Source organism: Bos indicus x Bos taurus, chromosome 3, assembly GCF_003369695.1.
Source record: "Bos indicus x Bos taurus breed Angus x Brahman F1 hybrid chromosome 3, Bos_hybrid_MaternalHap_v2.0, whole genome shotgun sequence".
NCBI classification, from domain to species: domain Eukaryota; kingdom Metazoa; phylum Chordata; class Mammalia; order Artiodactyla; family Bovidae; genus Bos; species Bos indicus x Bos taurus.
The window spans coordinates 94,313,505-94,333,594 of NC_040078.1; the positions used below are offsets into that span (position 1 = coordinate 94,313,505).

At 42.5% G+C, this 20,090-nt stretch overlaps 1 protein-coding gene across 4 annotated transcripts in view; it reads right to left on the bottom strand.

Annotated features, from left to right (window-relative positions):
* ZFYVE9 (zinc finger FYVE-type containing 9) overlaps positions 1-18,518 on the bottom strand; it is a 182,476-nt gene extending 163,958 nt beyond the window's left edge. For 3 of the 4 annotated variants that reach the window (XM_027537257.1, XM_027537256.1, XM_027537255.1), the window contains exon 1: positions 18,217-18,320. The gene's annotated coding sequence lies outside the window, so the exon portion shown is untranslated. Of the gene's footprint in view, positions 1-18,216 lie in introns of all 4 variants that reach the window. The other variant, XM_027537254.1, reaches the window with a different exon arrangement.
* Between the last annotated feature and the right edge of the window lie 1,572 nt (positions 18,519-20,090).

The window sequence follows — 20,090 nt, forward strand, 5'->3', positions numbered from 1 at the left end:
CAGAAAAACATCTATTTCTGCTTTATTGACTATGCCAAAGCCTTTGACTGTGTGGATCACAATAAACTGTGGAAAAGTCTGAAAAGAGATGGGAATACCAGACCACCTGACCTGCCTCTTGAGAAACCTATATGCAGGTCAGGAAGCAACAGTTAGAACTGGACATGGAACAACAGACTGGTTCCAAATAGGAAAAGGAGTACGTCAAGGCTGTATACTGTCACCCTGCTTATTTAATTTATATGCAGAGTACATCATGAGAAATGCTAGGCTGGAGGAAGCACAAGCTGGAATCACGATTGCCAGGAGAAATATCAATAACCTCAGACATGGAGATGATACCACCCTTATGGCAGAAAGGTAAGAAGGACTAAAGAGCCTCTTGATGAAAGTGAAAGCTCAACATCCAGAAAACTAAGATCATGGCATCTGGTCCCATCACTTCATGGGAAATAGATGGGGAAACAGTGGAAACAATGGATGATTTTATTTTTCTGGGCTCCAAAATCACTGCAGATGGTGATTGAAGCCATGAAATTAAAAGACGCTTACTCCTTGGAAGGAAAGTTATGACCAACCTAGATAGCATATTAAAAAGCAGAGACATTACTTTGTCAACAAAGGTCTGTCTAGTCAAGGCTATGGTTTTTCCAGTGGTCATGTATGGATGTGAGAGTTGGACTATAAAGAATGCTGAGCACCCAAGGATTGATGTTTTTGAACTGTGGTGTAAGACTCTTGAGAGTTGCTTGGACTGCAACGGAGATCCAACCAGTCCATCCTAAAGGAGATCAGTCCTGGGTGTTCACTGGAAGGACTGATGTTGAAGCTGAAACTCCAATATTTTGGCCACTTGATGCGAAGAGCTGACTCATTTAAAAAGACCCTGATGCTGGGAAAGATTGAGGGCAGGAGGAGAAGGGGACGACAGAGGATGAGATGGTTGGATGGCATCACCAACTCGATGGACATGGGTTTAGGTGGACTCCGGGAGTTGGTGATGGACAGGGAGGCCTGGCGTGCTGCGGTTCATGGAGTCGCAAAGAGTCAGACACAACTGAGCGACTGAACTGAACTGAACTGAATTGATACAGGTATAGTGGGGAAAGGAAAATACCTAGGCATTTGAAGAACTACAGGCCACAGAGTCTAAGTTAGTGTTGATATCTGGAAACCTGGAACATCATTATGGCTCTACTACAGGGGAAGGAATTTAGGAACTAAGTAATAAATAGAATCCTGGCCAAAGTCTATTTTACAGTGGGTCCACTGTCCACTGACCCACCCAGCAATTATTTTCCCAGGCCCTGAATATATAAATGGGATTGCCATACTTAGCAGTTTAAAGCCAAATGAGACTTAAAAATGTCTGCCCACTTCTTGGCCAAAAGAGTAAATCAAAAAAATATTGTGTTGGGGTGGAGGTAAGAGGAATGGCAGATATTAATGCCACCCTTAAGGGTCTCAAAGACACAGGGGTAGTGGTCCGTTCCATACGTTTAATTCACCAGTCTGTTCTGTGTAGAAACTAGCTGGATCCTAGAGAATTAGAGACTAACACACGTTCAGCCAAGCAGTAGCCATGGCCATGGCTATCATGTTGCTGTGCTCAGCTGTGTCCAGCTCTCTGCAACCCCATGGACTGTAGCGCCCCAGGTTCCTCTGTCCATGGGATTTTCCAGGCAAGAATACTGGAGTGGGTTGCCATCCTACTCCAGGGAATCTTCCCGACCCAGGGATCGAACCTGGGTCTCCTGCATCTCCTGCATTGCAGGTGGATTCTGTACCACTGAGCCACTGGGGAAGCCCATAGCCACCATGCTGGAGGTAATATGTTTGCTACAGCAGATATAAGCCTCAGGTACATGGCACATGGGCTTCCCTCATGGTTCTGTGGTAAAGAATCCACCTGCCAATGCAGGAGACGGAGGTTCCATCCCTGGGTTGGGAAAATCCCCTGGAGAAGGAAATGGCAACCCACTCCAGTATTCTTGCCTGGGAAAGCCCATGGACAGAGGAACCTGGCAGACAATAGTCCATGGGGTCACAAAAGAGTTGGATACGACTTAGTGACCCAACAACAACAACATGGCATGCAGCCACTGATCTGGCTAATGAGCTCTTTTCTATCCCAATTAGAAACAGTTCCTTTCATGTGGAGTGAACAACAGTATACACTCAGTTTTGCCTCAGGGCTTCATTAACTGTCATACCTTGTCATAATACAGTCTGAAGAGACCTGAACTCAGAACACTAACCTTTTAAATCAACAACATGATGTTGTTCATGCAAAATGAACAAGAGATGGCTAGCATGTCAAAGGATATATATCCAAAGGGATGTGAGAAAAACTACAACTATTCAGGGGTCTGCCATTTCAATGAAGTTTTGGGGATCCAGTGGTTAAGGTTATGCCAACACCCCGTTCCCCAAAGCAAAAGACCAACAGCTGCACCTTGTATCTCCACTACTTTAAAAAAAAAAAAAAGGGAAGCACAAGGTCTGGTAGATTTCTTCAGATTCTAGATATAACACATTCTATACACTGCTCTGGCCCATGTACTGAGTAGTATGAAAGGCTGTCAGCTTTGAGTGGCATAAACAACTCTGCAGTAGATCCAGGTTGTACAGCAAGCAGTTCCTATGCCACTCGAGGTATAAATGGTGGGAAAAGTTGCAGTACAGCATTTATAGCAAGCCCCAGTAGGAGAGTTACAATACAGGCCCCTGGAGTTCTGCAGAAAAGTCATGCTATTAGTAAAACAGTTCCTGGTGTGCTACTGGGTTCTGGAAGAGATAGAACACTTGACTGTTGGGCACCGTATGTCCAGAACTGCCCATAAGCAGGGTTCAACAGGAAGCTCTCCAAGTCATAAAGTCAAGTGAGCTCAGCACCAATCCATTATGAGACAGAAATAGTATAACAAAAATCAAACCCAAGTAGAACCACAGGGCACAAGTAAGCTCTGTAAGTAGGCAGGGAAGACTTCCCTGACATCTACCACAGCTGTGCCAGCACCCTTACTCAGCTCATATCTATAACTGTTTGGGGATCCTATGAAACCAACTTGGGGCTTCCCTGGTGGCTCAGTGGTAAAGAATCTAACTGCAATGCAGGAGACCCCGGTTCAATCCATGGGTTAGGAAGATCCCCTGGAGGAGGGCATGGCAACCCACTCCAGTACTCTTACCTGGAGAATTCCATGGACAGAGAAACCTGGTGGGCTACAGTCCAGAGGGTCGCACAGAGTCAGACATGACTGAAGTGACTAAGCAGCAGCAGCATGAAATCAACTTAAGGAGGACATAACCAAAGTTTAGCTTACAAGAAATCAGGTCAGTATGTGAATGCACACTGGGGAAAAAAAAAAAGGCTTCAGGGACTTCCCTGGTGGTCCAGTGGCTAAGACTTCAAGGTTTGATTCCTGGTCAGGCAGTTAGATCCCACATGCCACAGCTAAAGATCACATGCCACAAATAAGACCCCGTGCAGCCAAATAAATAAATAAAAATTTAAAAACAAAAACCCAACAGCTTTATTACAGCTACACTTAGGGGTGACCTTGACAGTGGAAAGGGAAAGTCTCCCTAAGATGGAGCTTTGATACACTTTGTGCAGAAAGAAAAGTGGCCTGAGACGAGAATATAGAGACTTATGGGCAATGCAAATGGATTGAGTACCTAGTTAGGGGTCTTTAAGGAAAAAGACGGTACAATAGATGCAAAAAGATGTGAGTGGAGACGAATTAACATACAGGAGTGAACATAAAGTGTGAAAATCTTTTCCAGGTGTTAATGTCCACCAGAAAGCATCCAATGCAGAAGAGGCAAGTAAGTAGACAAAATGACTCAGACAGCTGACATTAGCCACCCCAGAACTGGCATATGGAGACATGAACAGAGAAGCCACTCTAACAGAAGTGAAGATGGACACAAAGAAGGAGGCATGGACTCCCACTCACCAAGGCTTAATCAGGCTACTGCCAACTCTGAATATTCACCCTATGAGCAACAGAGACCAACACTGAGCCCCCAGTACAGCACTATACCTCAAGCTGACCAACTGGCTCTAGATGACAAGCTGACCACTTGTGTTACTTCCTCTTGAAAGGGCCAGTGACTGATCCTCATGAGTATTCAAAAGATACTTATTCCAGGTATGGGTTTGTGTTTCCTGCCAATAGAGCTCCAGCCACATGACTAAGAAAGGGCTTAGAGAGTACTTGACCCACAAACATGAAATCCCACATAAGGGAGCATCCAACCAAGGGAACCACTTCATCATGAAGTAAATATGGCAGTGGGCCCATATCCATGGGATCAAGTGGTCTTATCACATAACAGCACCACAAAAAGGCAGCCAGGCTTACAGATTATCGAAATGACCTACTAAGGACACAGCCAATGTACCAGCTCAGAGGCAAGAATGGTGTGCTATCCTCTGGGATGCAGTATATGTACTGATTCAAAGCTATGTTTCCAACTGGGTCTAAGAACCCATGGGTTCAAGAACCAAAAGGTAAAAGCCGAAATGATCCCCTACTTACCATCATACCCAGTGATCCACTGGAAGTCTCCAGTGGATTCCCAAACACTGGGCTCTACAGAGTTAGAGGTCCTGGGCACACTTGCCAGGAGATATATCAAGGATCATACCTGAGCATTTGAGACTCTGTGTGTCCAGGGACCAGGAGACAAGAAGAATCACTACCATGGCAGAGCTAATTAAACCTCATCCTCAGGAGAAGTAGGGCTGCTGTTACATAATGGGATCAGGGAGTATGTGTGGAATTCAGATGATCTACTGGGTACCACTTGATACTCCCCTGCCCAATTGTGACTGTGAATGGAAAAACACAACCACTTCACCCTTAGAAGAGTATGGTTTTCAGACCCCTCAAAAAGGTTTGGGTCGTATCACTAGATAAACCACCAAGACCTTCAGAAGTGATAGCTGATGGCAAGAATTCAGACTGGATAGTGGAGGAGACAATGAGAACCACTGTGACCCTAAGACTAACTACAGAGATGAAGGCTGACGCCTGTCTCACTGTTGGAAGCCTACTTCTTCTAACTTTCCCATCAGGAAGAGAAGGCCATGGAAAAGGGAGGACTTGCTCTCAGAAAATGTTTAGAGACATAGATCCATACAGCATAAAAAAAGGACTATAGCATTCACTTGCCTCTCCCTTCAAAAAAGAACTTGCATTCACGTGCAAAGGGTACAATTAGCGAAGAGCCTCCAGCTGCAGCATATCAGAATTCATCTCAGCTTTCCAGTGGAGGCCAAACTCTTCTTGGGCAGTTCTTCCTTGTTTAGTCCGATTCTTTGCAACCCCATGGACTGTATCCCGCTAGGCTTCCCAGTCCATGGGATGTCCCAGGCTAGAGCACTGGAGTAGGCTGCCATTTCCTTTTCCAGGGGATCTTCCCCACCCAGGGATCGAACTCACATTTCCTGCATTGGCAAGCAGATTCTTTACCACTAAGCCACCAGGGAAGGCTGGGCAGTTCCTAGCCAGTGACTAAACGTGGTGGGTGTTCCATTGAGTTGACTGAGATTCCCGCCCCCAGCCCAGATTTGCATCATAGACTGAGGCTCTCCTTGGTCAGTTCAGTTTCCTCTCCCTTTCCCTTCACAGGCATCCATCTCAGTGATTCCCAGGGGACCACACCAACACACTATGTAATTAGCTCTTTATATGGACCATCCCATTTAGCCTACTAAAGTATTACTGTTATTCCCTCTTTATGGATGAGGAAACAGAGGTGATGACTTGTACAAGATCACAAGGCAAAAGCAGTGAAACTAAAATATGAACCCAGACAGTGTGAGCTTTGAGTCATTATACCAGGGAAGACAAGAAATTATCTTGTCATCTTCAGATATTAAAATGAGAGCAAATGTATATTCTGTATAATTTCAGAGGTAAAACAACAAAAGGATAAATAGTAAAGAAAAGCAGATCTTAATTATAAAAGAAATTTTCTAATAATCAGCAGTAACCAACAACAGAATGAAGTCCTTCAGAAATAATCAGGGCAAATCACCAGAGGGTTGAAATCGCCATGGATATTGTGAAGAGTGAGGCTTTATAAAACAGATAAAAGTTGATCTAGATCAGTAAAAGCTGTACGACTAAGTATCATGTGGAAAAAATGGTTCCACAGTCAATTAGTCTGGGTACTGCTACTGCTGCTAAGTCGATTCAGTCGTGTCCAACTCTGTGCGACCCCACAGAAGGCAGCCCACCAGGCTCCCCCATCCCTGGGACTCTCTAGGCAAGAATACTGGAGTGGGTTGCCATTTCCTTCTCCAAAGCATGAAAGTGAAAAGTCAAACTGAAGTCGCTCAGTTGTGTCCGACTCTTAGCGACCCCATGGATTGCAGCCTACCAGGCTCCTCCATCCATGGGATTTTCCAGCCAAGAGTACTGGAGTAAGGTGCCATTGCCTGAGACCGCTAAATAAAGTGAAACAAATTCTTCACTTTTACTCTTCAGTTTTTAAAATACTAATGTGCAGTTACGAATCTCTGAGGGATCTAGTATGCTGGGAAAAAAAACAAAAACAAATTTATTTGACTAAAGAACACTTCCTTGCTCCTGGTCAAGGATTATTTTTCTGCTAAGTCAAGAGTCACTGATTGAAAGACTCCAGAAGCTAACAAGGAAAAGCATGATCATTTTCTAGCTGAGTAACAATTCTCCAGCCAGCCAAAACATCACCTGATTACCTACATATCAATATTAGCATATCTAATACTTTCAGGGTGGGTAGGCTATATAAAAGTTATCACTAAAATACATTTCATCCTTTTTGAAGGCAAAACACACCCTACTTGACTTTATAAACAAATTCTCTTAAGATCCATAATAATGGGTCCACATTTTAATGACTGAATTCCCACTTTATGAGCAATATGAAAGCTTTAATTATTTCAAGTGTGCTAGTGGTGACCTGGTTATTTTCACATAACAGTTTTACATGCATTTTCCACAAATATAAACACACAAGAAAGGGCAGAAGAGGGAATTCCCTGGCAGTCCTGTGGTTAAGACTCAGTGCTTTCACTGCCAAGGGTGCGGGTTTGATCCCTAGCTGGGGAACTAAGATCCCACAAGCTGCAGGGCACAGCCAAAAAAGAATAAACAACAACAACAACAAAAGGGCAAAAGAAGGGGAATAATAGGTAGAGAGGGAAGAGACCTTAGCCACAAACTATTCATCCAGCTAATTTCCAGAGTTTCTGTGTTTTTATTCAGAACATTCTCTTTAATCATTCAGGGAATACATTTCTGTAAATCACAATCCCTTGACCTTGATTCTCCTATCTTCCTCAGCCACTACCAACAGACCACTGCCACCCGTTCTGTTACTTCATTAATGACATCTAGTCACCACTGCCTAGAGTTGTTCACATACCAACCATCTTTTCATTGAGCTCTTCTTTAGAAATATTGAAGAGACTATTAAGTGTGGAAAGAGCCTTAACATCTAGCCCAGCACTCAATTTCAGATCAGAAAAATGAGGTCCAGAGGTCAGTTATTATACTTATCTACTAATCACAAAGCAGGCAGGCACTTTATCTACTTCAAAAATAAGTGTATGAAAGTTGAAATTCCCAAAATACACGCATATATACATTTTAAAAAACGAATACAAATAGCTACGTGCCAGTTCAGTTCAGTTCAGTTCAGTCCAGTTGCTCAGTCGTGTCTGACTCTTTGCGACCCCATGAATCGCAGCACGCCAGGCCTCCTTGTCCATCACCAACTCCCGGAGTTCACTAAGACTCACGTCCATCGAGTCCGTGATGCCATCCAGCCATCTCATCCTCTGTCGTCCCCTTCTCCTCTTGCCCCCAATCCCTCCCAGCATCAGAGTCTTTTCCAATGAGTCAACTCTTCACATGAGGTGGCCAAAGTACTGGAGTTTCAGCTTTAGCATCATTCCTTCCAAAGAAATCCCAGGGCTGATCTCCTTCAGAATGGACTGGTTGGATCTCCTTGCAGTCCAAGGGACTCTCAAGAGTCTTCTCCAACACCACAGTTCAAAAGCATCAATTCTTCAGCGCTCAGCCTTCTTCACAGTCCAACTCTCACATCCATACATGACCACAGGAAAAACCATAGCCTTGACTAGCCAGACCTTTGTTGGCAAAGTAATGCCAACTTCAAAGGCAAATATCCACCAGAATCAATCAACTAAAGTTGTGCTCTCCTAATTTGAATACTTCCTAAAGCAGTATGGAAAATCTTAGGATAAAACAAATGCAGAACACATGGGTAAGTTCACTTGATGAAAAAGACTGGACTTTGCAGTCAGTTACATGGATGTGGGCTTAGGAAAGTCAATAAAACTCTCTAAGCCTCAGTTTCTTCAGTTGTACAACATCCATGACACCATGGATATTACAGGATCATTTTAAGAATTCTAAAAAAAAAAAAAGAATTGTAAATAACAGACATGAAACACCTATTAGAAAGATGGCACACTGTTGACAAAACTTTTGTACATTACACAAATAAGTAATAAAAGGCAAAAGAAATCAAGAAAAATTTTGTTAACCTGGGAGCACTGGATAATGGGGTAAGCAGAAGTAAGAGTGAGGAATGATCAGGCTGGAAGCAGACCATGAAGGGCTGTGCCAGAATAAAGAATTTCAATCTTTCTTTTTAACCTCTGAGCAAAAATTTCTGAGTGACCTCACAATAATTTCAAAAATAATTTACTTTAGCTACTAATTTAAAAACAAACAAAAAAACTATGGACAGCTATTACATCACCAGAATCACAAGAAGGTCTAAATGATGAAATTCTGAAGTTTAAAAATTTTTTCTCAAAGTGGCAGTGTTTTTAGAGATTGTTTCTCTCAATTTAAAATGAGAAATGGAGACTAACATTTACATAAACCTTGAGAGAATATTTTCACAAAATTTTGATACTGCTTGCTCTTTATTTTAATAAAGGGAATTCTGAGATAGGCTCTGCTGAGGTTTAAAATTATAATGAAAACATTTATCATTTATCTTTCTTCATTTAAATAAAATGAATCCCAGCAGATAAGCTCCCAAACCTTGCCATGAGAGGTTAAAGAACTATATTACAAACAGAAATGTTTACCTTTCCATTAATCCCAGTAAAAGACTCCAGAACTGTTTTTTTTTTAAATAACTATATAGAAATTATGGCATCCAAAGCAACTATAAGACTGTGAAAAAACCAATTATACAATCTTGTATAACTTTCAGCTCACTCAGTTCAAAGTTAGCATTAAAAGATCTAACAGTGATCATAATCAAACGGGAAAATACTGAAGGTGATCCACTGTATGTAGAATGAAGCCCCAAAACACATTCTGTTTACTCAAACAATGGTTCCCTGGAGAATTTCCTAACTAGTTTGAAAAAACTTAAGAAACATAAGCAAGTCATTACTGCTGACTTTGAACTGTGTCAAACAAAACCTCACAGAAAAGGTTTTAATAACCTGAATGGGAACAAACAATAGGAGACCATCCTACACACAAGTATAAAGAACTTTGCTGTAAATAATTTGTATTTTTGACTAATCTGTATTTATACAGAATTACACCTCATGGGGAGGTAATGACAATCCTTAAAACCTGTCAGAACTGAGTGCTTAGAAACGTTAATAGGTAAATTTGCAACTGTATTCTTAACTTTTAAGAAATATTTTAGCAGTTAACAGAAAACTAAACCTAAGGTTTACAACTGCATTTTATTGACAAAAATTCTTAGAATTCAATCTTTTAGTTGAAGTCCCCATACCACTATCTTCATCACCACCCAATGTGGTTAACCAGCTCAGTGTTGACTAAACATGAAACTAAAAAGTTCACGGCATTCATCCTCAAGCCAAAAACCCCTTCTCATCGAAGAATCTGGCAATTTATCTGCAAGTAAAAGTTTCAACAACTTACCTAATGACTGAAAATAAAAGTTACAAATCTCAAATAAAAGCCTTATCTTATCACTTCACACCCACTAGGATGGCTATAGGGTAATTTAGAAGACAGATAACATGTTTTGAGGATGTGAAGAACCTGTGGTAATGTAAAATGGTGCAGTTCCTCAAAAAGGTTTAAACAGTTACCATTTGACCCTGGCAATTTCACTCCCAAGTATATGCCCAAGAGAAATGAAACCACATGAAATATCCAAAGCAACATAATTCATGATAGTGAAAAAGCTGAAACAACCCAAATCGAATGGATAAATTAAACTGGTATTATCCATAAACCCCTGCATGGATCATAGCCTTATTGTGGTGAAGCGGCTTGTGTAACTCAATGAAGCTATGAGCCATGCCTTGCAGAGCCACTCAAGACAGATGGGTTACAGAGAAGAGTTCTGACAAAACATGGTCCACTGGAGAAGGAAATGGCAAACCACTCCAGTACTCTTGCCCCAAGAACCCCATAAACAATATAAAAAGGCAAAAAGATATGACACCAGAAGAGGAGCTCCCCCAGGTTGGAAGGTGTCCAATATGCTACTTGGGAAGAGCAGAGAGCAACTACTATGAACTCCAGAAAGAAAGAGGCTGGGCCAAAGAAGAAACGACGCACAGTTGTGGATGTGTCTGGTGGTGAAAGTAAAGTTCAATGCTGTAAGTAACAATACTGCATAGGAACCTGGAATGTTAGGTCCATGAATCAAGGTTAATTGGATGTGACCAAGCAGGAGATGGCAAAAGTAAACACTGACATCTTAGGAATCAGTGAACTAAAATGAACGGGAGTGGGAAAATTTAATTCAGACGACCATTATGTCTACTACTGTGGCAAGAATTTCTTAGAAGAAATGGAGTAGATTTGATAGTCAACAAAAGAGTCAGAATTGGCAGTACTTGGGTGCAATCTCAAAACAACAGAATGATCTGTTTGTTTCCAAGACAGATCATTCAACATCCCAGTAACCCAAGTCCATGTCCTAAACACTGATGCTGAAGAAGCTGAAGTTGACAACTTCTACAAAGACCTACAAGACCTTCTAGAAATAACACCAAAAAAAAAAAAAAAAAAAAAGGTGTCCTTTTCATCATAGGGGATTGGAACGCAAAAGCAGGAAGTCAAGAGATACCAAGGCAAATTTGGCCTTGGAGTACAAAATGAAGCAAGGCAAAGGCTAACAGAGTTTTGCCAAGAAAACACATTGGTCATAGGGAATGCAAGAGACAACTCTACACATGGACATCATCAGATAGTCAATACTGAAATCAGATTGATTATATCCTCTGCAGCTGAAGATGGTGAAGCTCTACACAGTCAGCAAAAACAACCTAGAGCTGACTGTGGCTCAGATCATGAGTCCTTATTGCAAAATTCAGGTTTAAATTGAATAAAGTAGGGAAAACCACAAGGTCACTCGGGTATACCTAAATCAAATCCCTTATGAACATACAGTGGGTGGCTAATAGATTCTAGGGATTAGATCTGGCAGACAGAGTACCTTAAGAACTATGGACAGAAGTTCGTAACACTGTACAAGAGGCAATGACCACGAAAATCCCAAAGGAAAAAAAAATGCAAGAAGGCAAAGTGATTGCCTGAAGAGGCTTTACAAATATGCTAAGGAAAGAAGAGAAGTGAAAAGAAAGGGAGAAAGGGAAAGATATACCCAATTGAATGCAGAGTTCCAGAAGATAGGAAGGAGAGATAAGAAGGTCTTAACTGAACAATGCAAAGAAATAGAGGAAAATAATAGAATGGGAAAGACTAGAGATCTCTTCAAGAAAATCTGAAATATCATGGGAATAGTTCATGCAAGGAAGGACACAATAAAGGACAGAAGTGGCAAGGACCTAATAGAAGCAGAAGATATTAAGATGTGGCAAGAATATATAGAACTATACAAAAAAGTCTTAATGACCAGTATAACCACAATGGGTGTGGTCACTCACCTAGAGCCAGACATCCTGGAATGTGAAGTCAAGTAGGCCTTAGGAAAAACTACTACAAACAAAGCTAGGGGAGGTGATGGAATTCCAGCTATTTCAAATCCTAAAAGATGATGCTGTTAAAATGCCGCACTCAATATGGCAGTAAATTTGGAAAACTCAGCAGTGGCCACAGGACTGGAAAAGGTCAGTTTCATTCCAATCCCAAAGAAGGGTAATGCCAAAGAATGTTCAAACTACTGAATAATTGTGTTCATTTCACATGCCAGTAAAATTACGCTCAAAATCCTTCAAGCTAGGCTTCATCAGTACGTCAACTGAGAACTTTCAGATATACAAGCTGGGTTTAAAAAAGGCAGAGGAACCAGAGATCAAATTGCTAACCAGAGATCAAATTCCTTGCTAAAGAAAGCAAGGAAGTTCCAGAAAGACATCTAGTTCTGCTTCATTGACTATGACTTTAGCATAGTGTGGATCACAACAAACTGTGGAATATTCTTGGAGTGATGCAAATACCAGACCACTTGACCTGTCTCCTGAGAAACCCGTCTTCATGTCAAGAAGCAACAATTAGAACCTTCAGTTCAGTTCAGTCACTTAGTAATGTCCGATTCTTTGCAACCCCATGGACTGCAGCACGGCAGGCTTCCCTGTCCATCACCAATTACCGGAGCTTGCTCAAACTTATGTCCATCAAGTCGGTGATGCTATCCAACCATCTCATCCTCTGTTGTCTCCTTCTCCTCCTGCCTTCAATCTTTCCCAACATCAGGGTCTTTTCCAATGAGTCAGTTCTTTGTATCAGGTGGCCAAAGAATTGGAGCTTCTGCTTCAGCATCAATCCTTCCAATGAATATTCAGGACTGATTTCCTTTAGGATTGACTGGCTGGATCTCCTTGCAGTCCAAGGGACTCTCAAGAGTCTTCTCCAACACCACAGTTCAAAAGCATCAATTCTTCAGCATTCAGCTTTCTTTATGGTCCAACTCTCACATCCATATATGACTATTGGAAAAACCATAGCTTTGACTAGATGGACCTTTGTCAGTGAAGTAACGTCTCTGCTTTTTAATATGCTGTCCAGGTTTGTCGAGGCTTTTCTTCCAATGGAAACAGTGATAGAATTAGAACCTTACATGGAACAACAGACAGTTTCAAAACTGGGAAAAGAGTACATCAAGGCTGTATACTGTCATCCTGTTTATTTAACTCATATGCAGAGTACCTCATGTGAAATGCTGAACTGGATGAATCACAAGCTGGAATCAAAAATGCCAGGAGAAATATCAACAACTTCAGATATGCAGATGATACCACTCTAATGGCAAATAGAAGAGGGGAAAATGCAAACAGTGACAGATTTTATTTTCTTGGGCTTCAAAGTCACTGCAGACAGTGACTGCAGCCACGAAATTAAAAGACACTTGCTCCTTGGAAGAAAAGCTATCACAAACCTAGATGTCATATTAAAAAGCAGAGACATCACTTTGCTGACAAAGGTCCAGATAGTCAAAACTATGGTATTCCAGTAGTCATGTATGGATGTGAGAGTTGGACCATAAAGAAGACTGAGCGCCAAAGAACTGATGCTTTCTAACTGCAGTGCTGGAGAAGACTCCTGCAAGTCCCTTGGACAGCAAGGAGATCAAACCAGTCAATCCTAAAGGAAATCAACCCTGAACATTCATTGGAAGGACTGACGCTAAAGCTGAAGCTCCAATACTCTGGCCACCTGATGCCAAGAGCTGACTCACTGGAAAAGACCCTGATGCTGGGAAAAATTGAGGGCAAGAGGAAAGGGGGATGACAGAGCATGAGATGGCTGGATTGCATCACTGACTCAACGGACAGGAGTTTGAGCAAACCCCAGGAAACAGTGATGGACAGGGAGGCCTGGCATGCTGAAGTTCATGGGACAGCAGAGTCGGAAACAACTCAGCAACAACAATGTGGCTCAGAATCCACCTGCCCAAGCAGGAGACACGGGTTCAGTCCTTGGGTCAGGAAGATCCTCTGAAGAGGGAAATGGCAACCCACTCTATTATTCTTGCCTGGGATATCCCATGGACAGAAGAGCTTGGCAGGCTACAGTCCATGGGGTCACAAACTTAGTGACAAACTTGGACACGACTTAGTGACTGAGCACACACACACATGCACACACACATTTAAATTATTTTATTAAATAAGACTGAGAGTATTATAAACTGTAAGACATTCCACTAACTATACAATTAAAATACTAATTCTGATACTTTAGCTTCTCCCTAATTTAGCAATATCTAATAGTTACATATTGATTATACTGATTTTATTTTCTTATAGTTAACTCTATAAATAATCACCTTCCAAGCTCTTTCAAATAGAAGTAAACAAGAAGTATATTTCCCACTTCCAGGGTAACACTGATTTACCAGGACTCATGGGGTTGAATTACAGATCTGACTTACACATTACATCATTTAATCCTTGCTATAATCCTATAAGGTGGGCATTATCAGCTTCATTTTATAGGAGAATAAATTGAGGCTTATAAGGGGTAAGAAACTTGTCCAGGGTTAATGGGTTATAAGAAAAGACTGGACCCCATATCTGACATGTTATAAAAATCTAGTTCTAATCTACAGCAGTATGTAAGGAAAAGTCTACGTTTTGAAGATTCGTCAATAAACTGATACTGCTTTTTGAAAACTAAGTATAAGAACTATTTCTATTCAATAACTGCAACTATGTACCTCTCACTGATTATTATATACCAAGAATACTGTTCTATATAATGCAAGTAAAGCCAAAGATCATGCAAAACTCTGAAAATGAATAACTGAAAATCAACAAAATTCTGAAAATGTAACATGTGTATATTTTCACAGGTAATGGCCAATTTTTAGCTAAACACAGGGAATAGTTAATTTGTTAGCTAAAAATGAAATGGAAAATATGTGTAATAGTTAAGATCAAAATAGTTTTCCATCAAAAAAAATTTGTTTTTAAAGTCCAAAAGTAAACTCATTCTCTAAAAAATTAAAGCTACCAAGTTTTAAGTCACACAGAAATTCCAATGCCTGGTTTTGTTCTTGTTTTCCCCAAAATAAGGAATGGAATTAAATATTTATTAAGCACCTTCTAAGTGACAGACACTGAACTAACTGCTTTTGATTACTTTTATCTCATGGAATGCCTGAGTACTAAGGGGTACTATTACCCCAACAGCACCTAAGAAAAAACTCAGGATCTAAATGTCACATTGCTCTAGGGTGTAGGTAACACTGCAGAAAGGATTCATACTCACATCTGACTCCATGCTCTGCACCACATCATGCAATTAACAACCAGAAAACACACCATTTAGGAACATGAGAATTTAAGTTGAAATTCAAGCAGTTATCTTTTAAATAATCTTGCCTGGAGAATCCCAGGGACGGGGGCGCCTGGTGGGCTGCCGTCTATGGGGTCGCACAGAGTCGGACACGACTGAAGCGACTTAGCAGCAGCAGCAGTGCCTGTGCTACTAGTCTGTGGCAAGTACAAGAAAAGTGCCAAATAAAAGTTTATTGAATGGAATGTAACAGAGGAAGAAATGGGATCAACTCCACTCACATCTTCTTTTTTTTTTTTGAAGAAGGAAATGGCAACCCACTTGAATATTGTTGCCTGGAGAACTCCATGGACAAAGGAGCCTGGCAGCCTACAGTCCATGGGGTTGCAAAGAGTCAGACACGACTGAGCGACTATCACTCACTCACTCATAAACACACCAAAGAATCATGTGATATATATTCCCTGCCTCTTGAGCCTCCCACACACACATACCATCTTTCTAAAGGAGCTAATGTAAAATTATTCCTCACAAGTAACATATACGATTTTTTCCTTAAAAAATAAAACACTGAATCAGGAAACAGAAGAAGGAATGAACATATATAAAAATTATTACTATCTGTAAAGAGCAAGCTACTGGATTAAACATAGAAGCTTTAAAGAGAGATCCAGCATGTTCCCCTCGATTACACTTGTCTGGTTCTGCTTTATAACATTTAATTAAACACGTCCTGCTTCCACAATTACCTAGTTGCTCGCAGAGACCTTGGTCATTTCCTGGTTCTTAGAACACCAAAGACAGGACCTCACACTTAATATTGGTAACTAAAATTTTATAAAGATCTTTACAGATTACAAAACTTTTCCAAATGTATTTACCCTAAAAGCCTTGCATAAATATAATAACTATCTGTATTTTACAGACAATGACACTGAAATCCAAGATTAAGAGCCAAGGTAAGTAGGCAGGTATCCTACTGTAATACCACAGCTACCAGAAAAGGCTCTCAAAAATGTGTTTGATTGAATCAGCTGTCCCTCAAAATATTATTTTTCTAAGAGTATAACACCACATCATGTATGAGATAATAAATGATCTGTTGCTATGAGAAATGACTGTACTGCCACTTAAGACTTATAGATTTGCTAGAAAACAGATACCTTCATTTAGCTTGACAAGGTTAATTAATTTTACCAGTGATACTTAAACTTTAGAAGGACTAAGAACTGACTAGCTTGATAAAAATGAAGCTCTTGGATCATCACCAACTCTAAAAATTCTGATTCAAGGGGCCAGCAATCTGCATATTTTAATAAGCACTCTTAGCTGATTCTAATGTTGGCAGTCTTTAGAGACACATTAAGAACTGAATTAGATTTGTTTAAACTTAATCTACCTCCCCAAAATGTTTTAATGAAGGCCATTTTTTTACAGTTATATTTAAGCAAAAATCTTCCAAAAACAGTACTAGACTATGGCATCTAACAGGATAGGGCCCCCAAAAGCATTTCACACACAAAACGTCCTACCACCTGGAGCTTCACACACTGCACAGGAGGTAAATTAGGGGTCTTTTAGGTAGTTACCTATGTTAAATTCTGTTTTAATTGAGGAAATCGACTATGACTGCAATGTACTTTAGTAAAACATTTTTATAGGTCTAATACAAATAACTGGTTGTTCAACAGTAAAATGGAACAGTTAACTCTGAACCTAACACAGAAATTATCACTTAAAAATCACCAGTAATACAAGCCCATTTTTAAACTTTAAATGGCCATCAAAATGTTCTGTCAGATTATGGCTGAATTTTCCCCCATTATTAAATATTTACTGAGGGTTGGCACGCACCTCTGTGTACTTTCTGAATTTTCTACAATAAGCATATTTTTTTCAGGATTATAAGTTTTATAAGCAATTAATTCTACAACCTTCACATGCATAATAGAAAACAAGAATAATCCGAACCACGTTTATCATTAACTATAAATACTCAAATATCTGACTACGGTATCAAATCATGATCACTAACTTTTCTTTTTACATTAATACTAGGACAAATCATTTACCTACTAAAATTTAGAATATGTCCTATTTCTATCAGGTATGTTATTAAGATAGTTAGCATGACTTTAAAATCCTCTTGTCATTCATCCTATGGATCTATTTAGGGAGACAATTTTGTAACGAGGACTGAGGCATTAAAATATTTACACTCTCTTATGGCAGGGGTGGGGATGGGGGACCAGACCTTTGTTTAAAAAAAAATACACAGGATGTTTTTCTAATTGTGAGTATTTATCTAGGAAACTTAACATCTCAAAGCTGGAATAGGGCTTTCTCCAAGGCAGACCACGCTTAGGAGCAAAATGTAACAGAAGGCAGAGCTGAGCTCCCATGAAATTTCACCTCAAATAAGACGCAAGCGGTTGTTTTCAGCCCAGTCAGGTGGGGGAATGACACTCCAGGAGTTCCAAGGGCTTTCGGGGCCCCGCACTTTCGGCGCCGGTTCTCTCACCCTGCCCTCCCGCCCCTCCCCCCGGGACTCTGCGGGACTCAGCACCGGGCGCGGAAAAGCCCAGGCTGTTCGCAAACAGGCGTCCTCTGCCTCCCTCCGGGATGTACGTGCCGGGCCCTGAAGAGGCTGCGCTTTCCCAGGCCCGCGGCCAATCCAAAGGTGGCCAGCGACCCTGCCAGCCCCCGGCTTCACACACCCGGCCGCCCCGCTGCCCAGGCCGGAGCGAGGGCTTCCCGGCGTCGCGGGGCCTAGTCGCCCCCCACGCGCTTCCAGCTTCTCGGGGGACGCGAGGAGGAAGGTCTGAGCCACCCCCCACCCCCCGCCCCAGCCGCGGGGTTGGGAGGCGGCCGCCGCGGCAGGACGCCCCGTCCGCCCGGCCCGAGGACTTGCCGCCAGGGCCCTCCTGGGCGGCCGAAGGCCAGCGAGCCCGGGACCGCGCCGCGCCACACTCACCTCGAGCAGCGGCCGCTGCCGCCTCAGCATGGCCGGGGGGGTCGTCCCTGAGCCGACAGCCTCCTCCGGAGGGCACCGGCCGGGCCCCAGGCGCCGCCGCGAAGCCTCCCACTCCTGCAGGGGCTGAGGTCGCCGCTGTTGCTGAGGCCCGGTGCCCGCCAGACCGCATCGGGCTCCCGGGCCGCCGCAGCCACGCGGATCCCGCAGGAGCGCCGCTGAGCCGGGCCGGGGGCGCAAGGCTGCGGCGGGACGACCGAGGTGCTGCAGGCGGGGATCCTCCGCGAAGCCTCCAGCGTCGCCGTGGCCGCTCCTGCCGCCGGCGCCGCTGGGCCACAGCGCCCCCTGGACCCCACGCCCGGCTACGGCGCCGGGACTGCGGCGGCCGCCAGGGCACGAGCGGTAGGGAACGCGAGGGAGCGCGGCCTGGGGTTGGCGGGGGCTGAGTGCTCCCTGCGCCGCCCTCAGGTCCCCTGCCCGCCCCCCGACGACGCCTCCCGGGAGCCGGAAGCCCCTCGGTCCCCACCGAGCTTGATGGGTCCCCTCCCCACTTCCCAATCTTCAGGCCCTGAGCATCTTTGCACCTTTTCCTTCTCTCCAGAAGGTACGTGAACAATCCTGGCACTCGGACCTTCACCTGAGAGCGGGAATGTGAGGCGGTCTTCTTGTTTTCATCTCTCGTGATTCAAGGGGCATCCCTCCTAATCCCTTCAGTGTGTCTGGATATAAGAAGTGACCCAGAATCAACCTCCCTCCCACCACCCCACCCCCCACCCAGTCCTCTCCCAAAACAGACGAAGGAATTGTCTTTGACCTTAACTTATTTTGGGTCTAGTGGCAGATCACATGAGGAATTTCCTTCAGATTCCAAACCCGTAACCCCTAACGTCCCCCAAAATAGTAAATAGTAATAATATCCCGAGCAAGAGAAGAGTTAACCAATGAGTTGTCCGGAAATTCATAAGTAACTTAAAGGTAAGAGAAGAACTATCCATTTATTCTAACTAACCTACTCCCCTGCCTCCATCTCTACTCTTCCTCCCGCAAGTCCTGCCAAATCCCAGGTGAGGTTTTGCAGGAAGGAAATTGTTACATAGCCGGGACTGTGGAGGGGCTGTGGAATTGTTCTGTTTACAGACACCCCACATTCGAGCCCACTCAAACTCTAGAGTGCAAACATCAGAACCAAAAACAAAACCAACGAAAAGACTGTCAGAGGGAAAATAGGGAAACTGAGAAATTCTTTAAATCCTCTGGTCCCCACTTTTCCCAAATAGACCAGTTTGTCATAAAGTGGTGTAGTGGAACAAGTAGGGACTTTGACGGCAGACAGGTCCTGATACAGCCCATTGCAGTTCTGTCGTGGGTAACTTTGTGACCATGGGCGAATTATATAATGTTTCAGAACCTTGGTTTTCTGATGCCTACCTTGCTGGTTGTTGTGAAGATAAGACAGAATTTATGTAAAGGAACTGGCCCATGAAAGATACTCAATAAATGTTAGTTCCTACTATGGTTGGTTCCAAAACACCCTTGCAGTCTTCCTTGGGTGTATGAAAAAAAGGTGTAATATTCTTGGACTGGGTAAAATCTCCCTAAATTTCACTGTTGAATTTATATAACATCCCTCCACGGAAGGCTAATAGAGCCAGTATACTGGATCCTATGACATTCTGTTGCATGGCAGATATCAGCATAGAACCAGTATATTTTTCTGTATGAAAAAAGAATTACAAGGCAATCTCACCTTACCTTAGGTTATGTCCTAATAATAATAAATCCTAATGAGAAAATTATATAAGGTCTCTGGGAACTTTCAAATAATAATTGAGCAGCCACCTCAGAGAAAATATAACCTAACAGCTCTCTTCCAATCA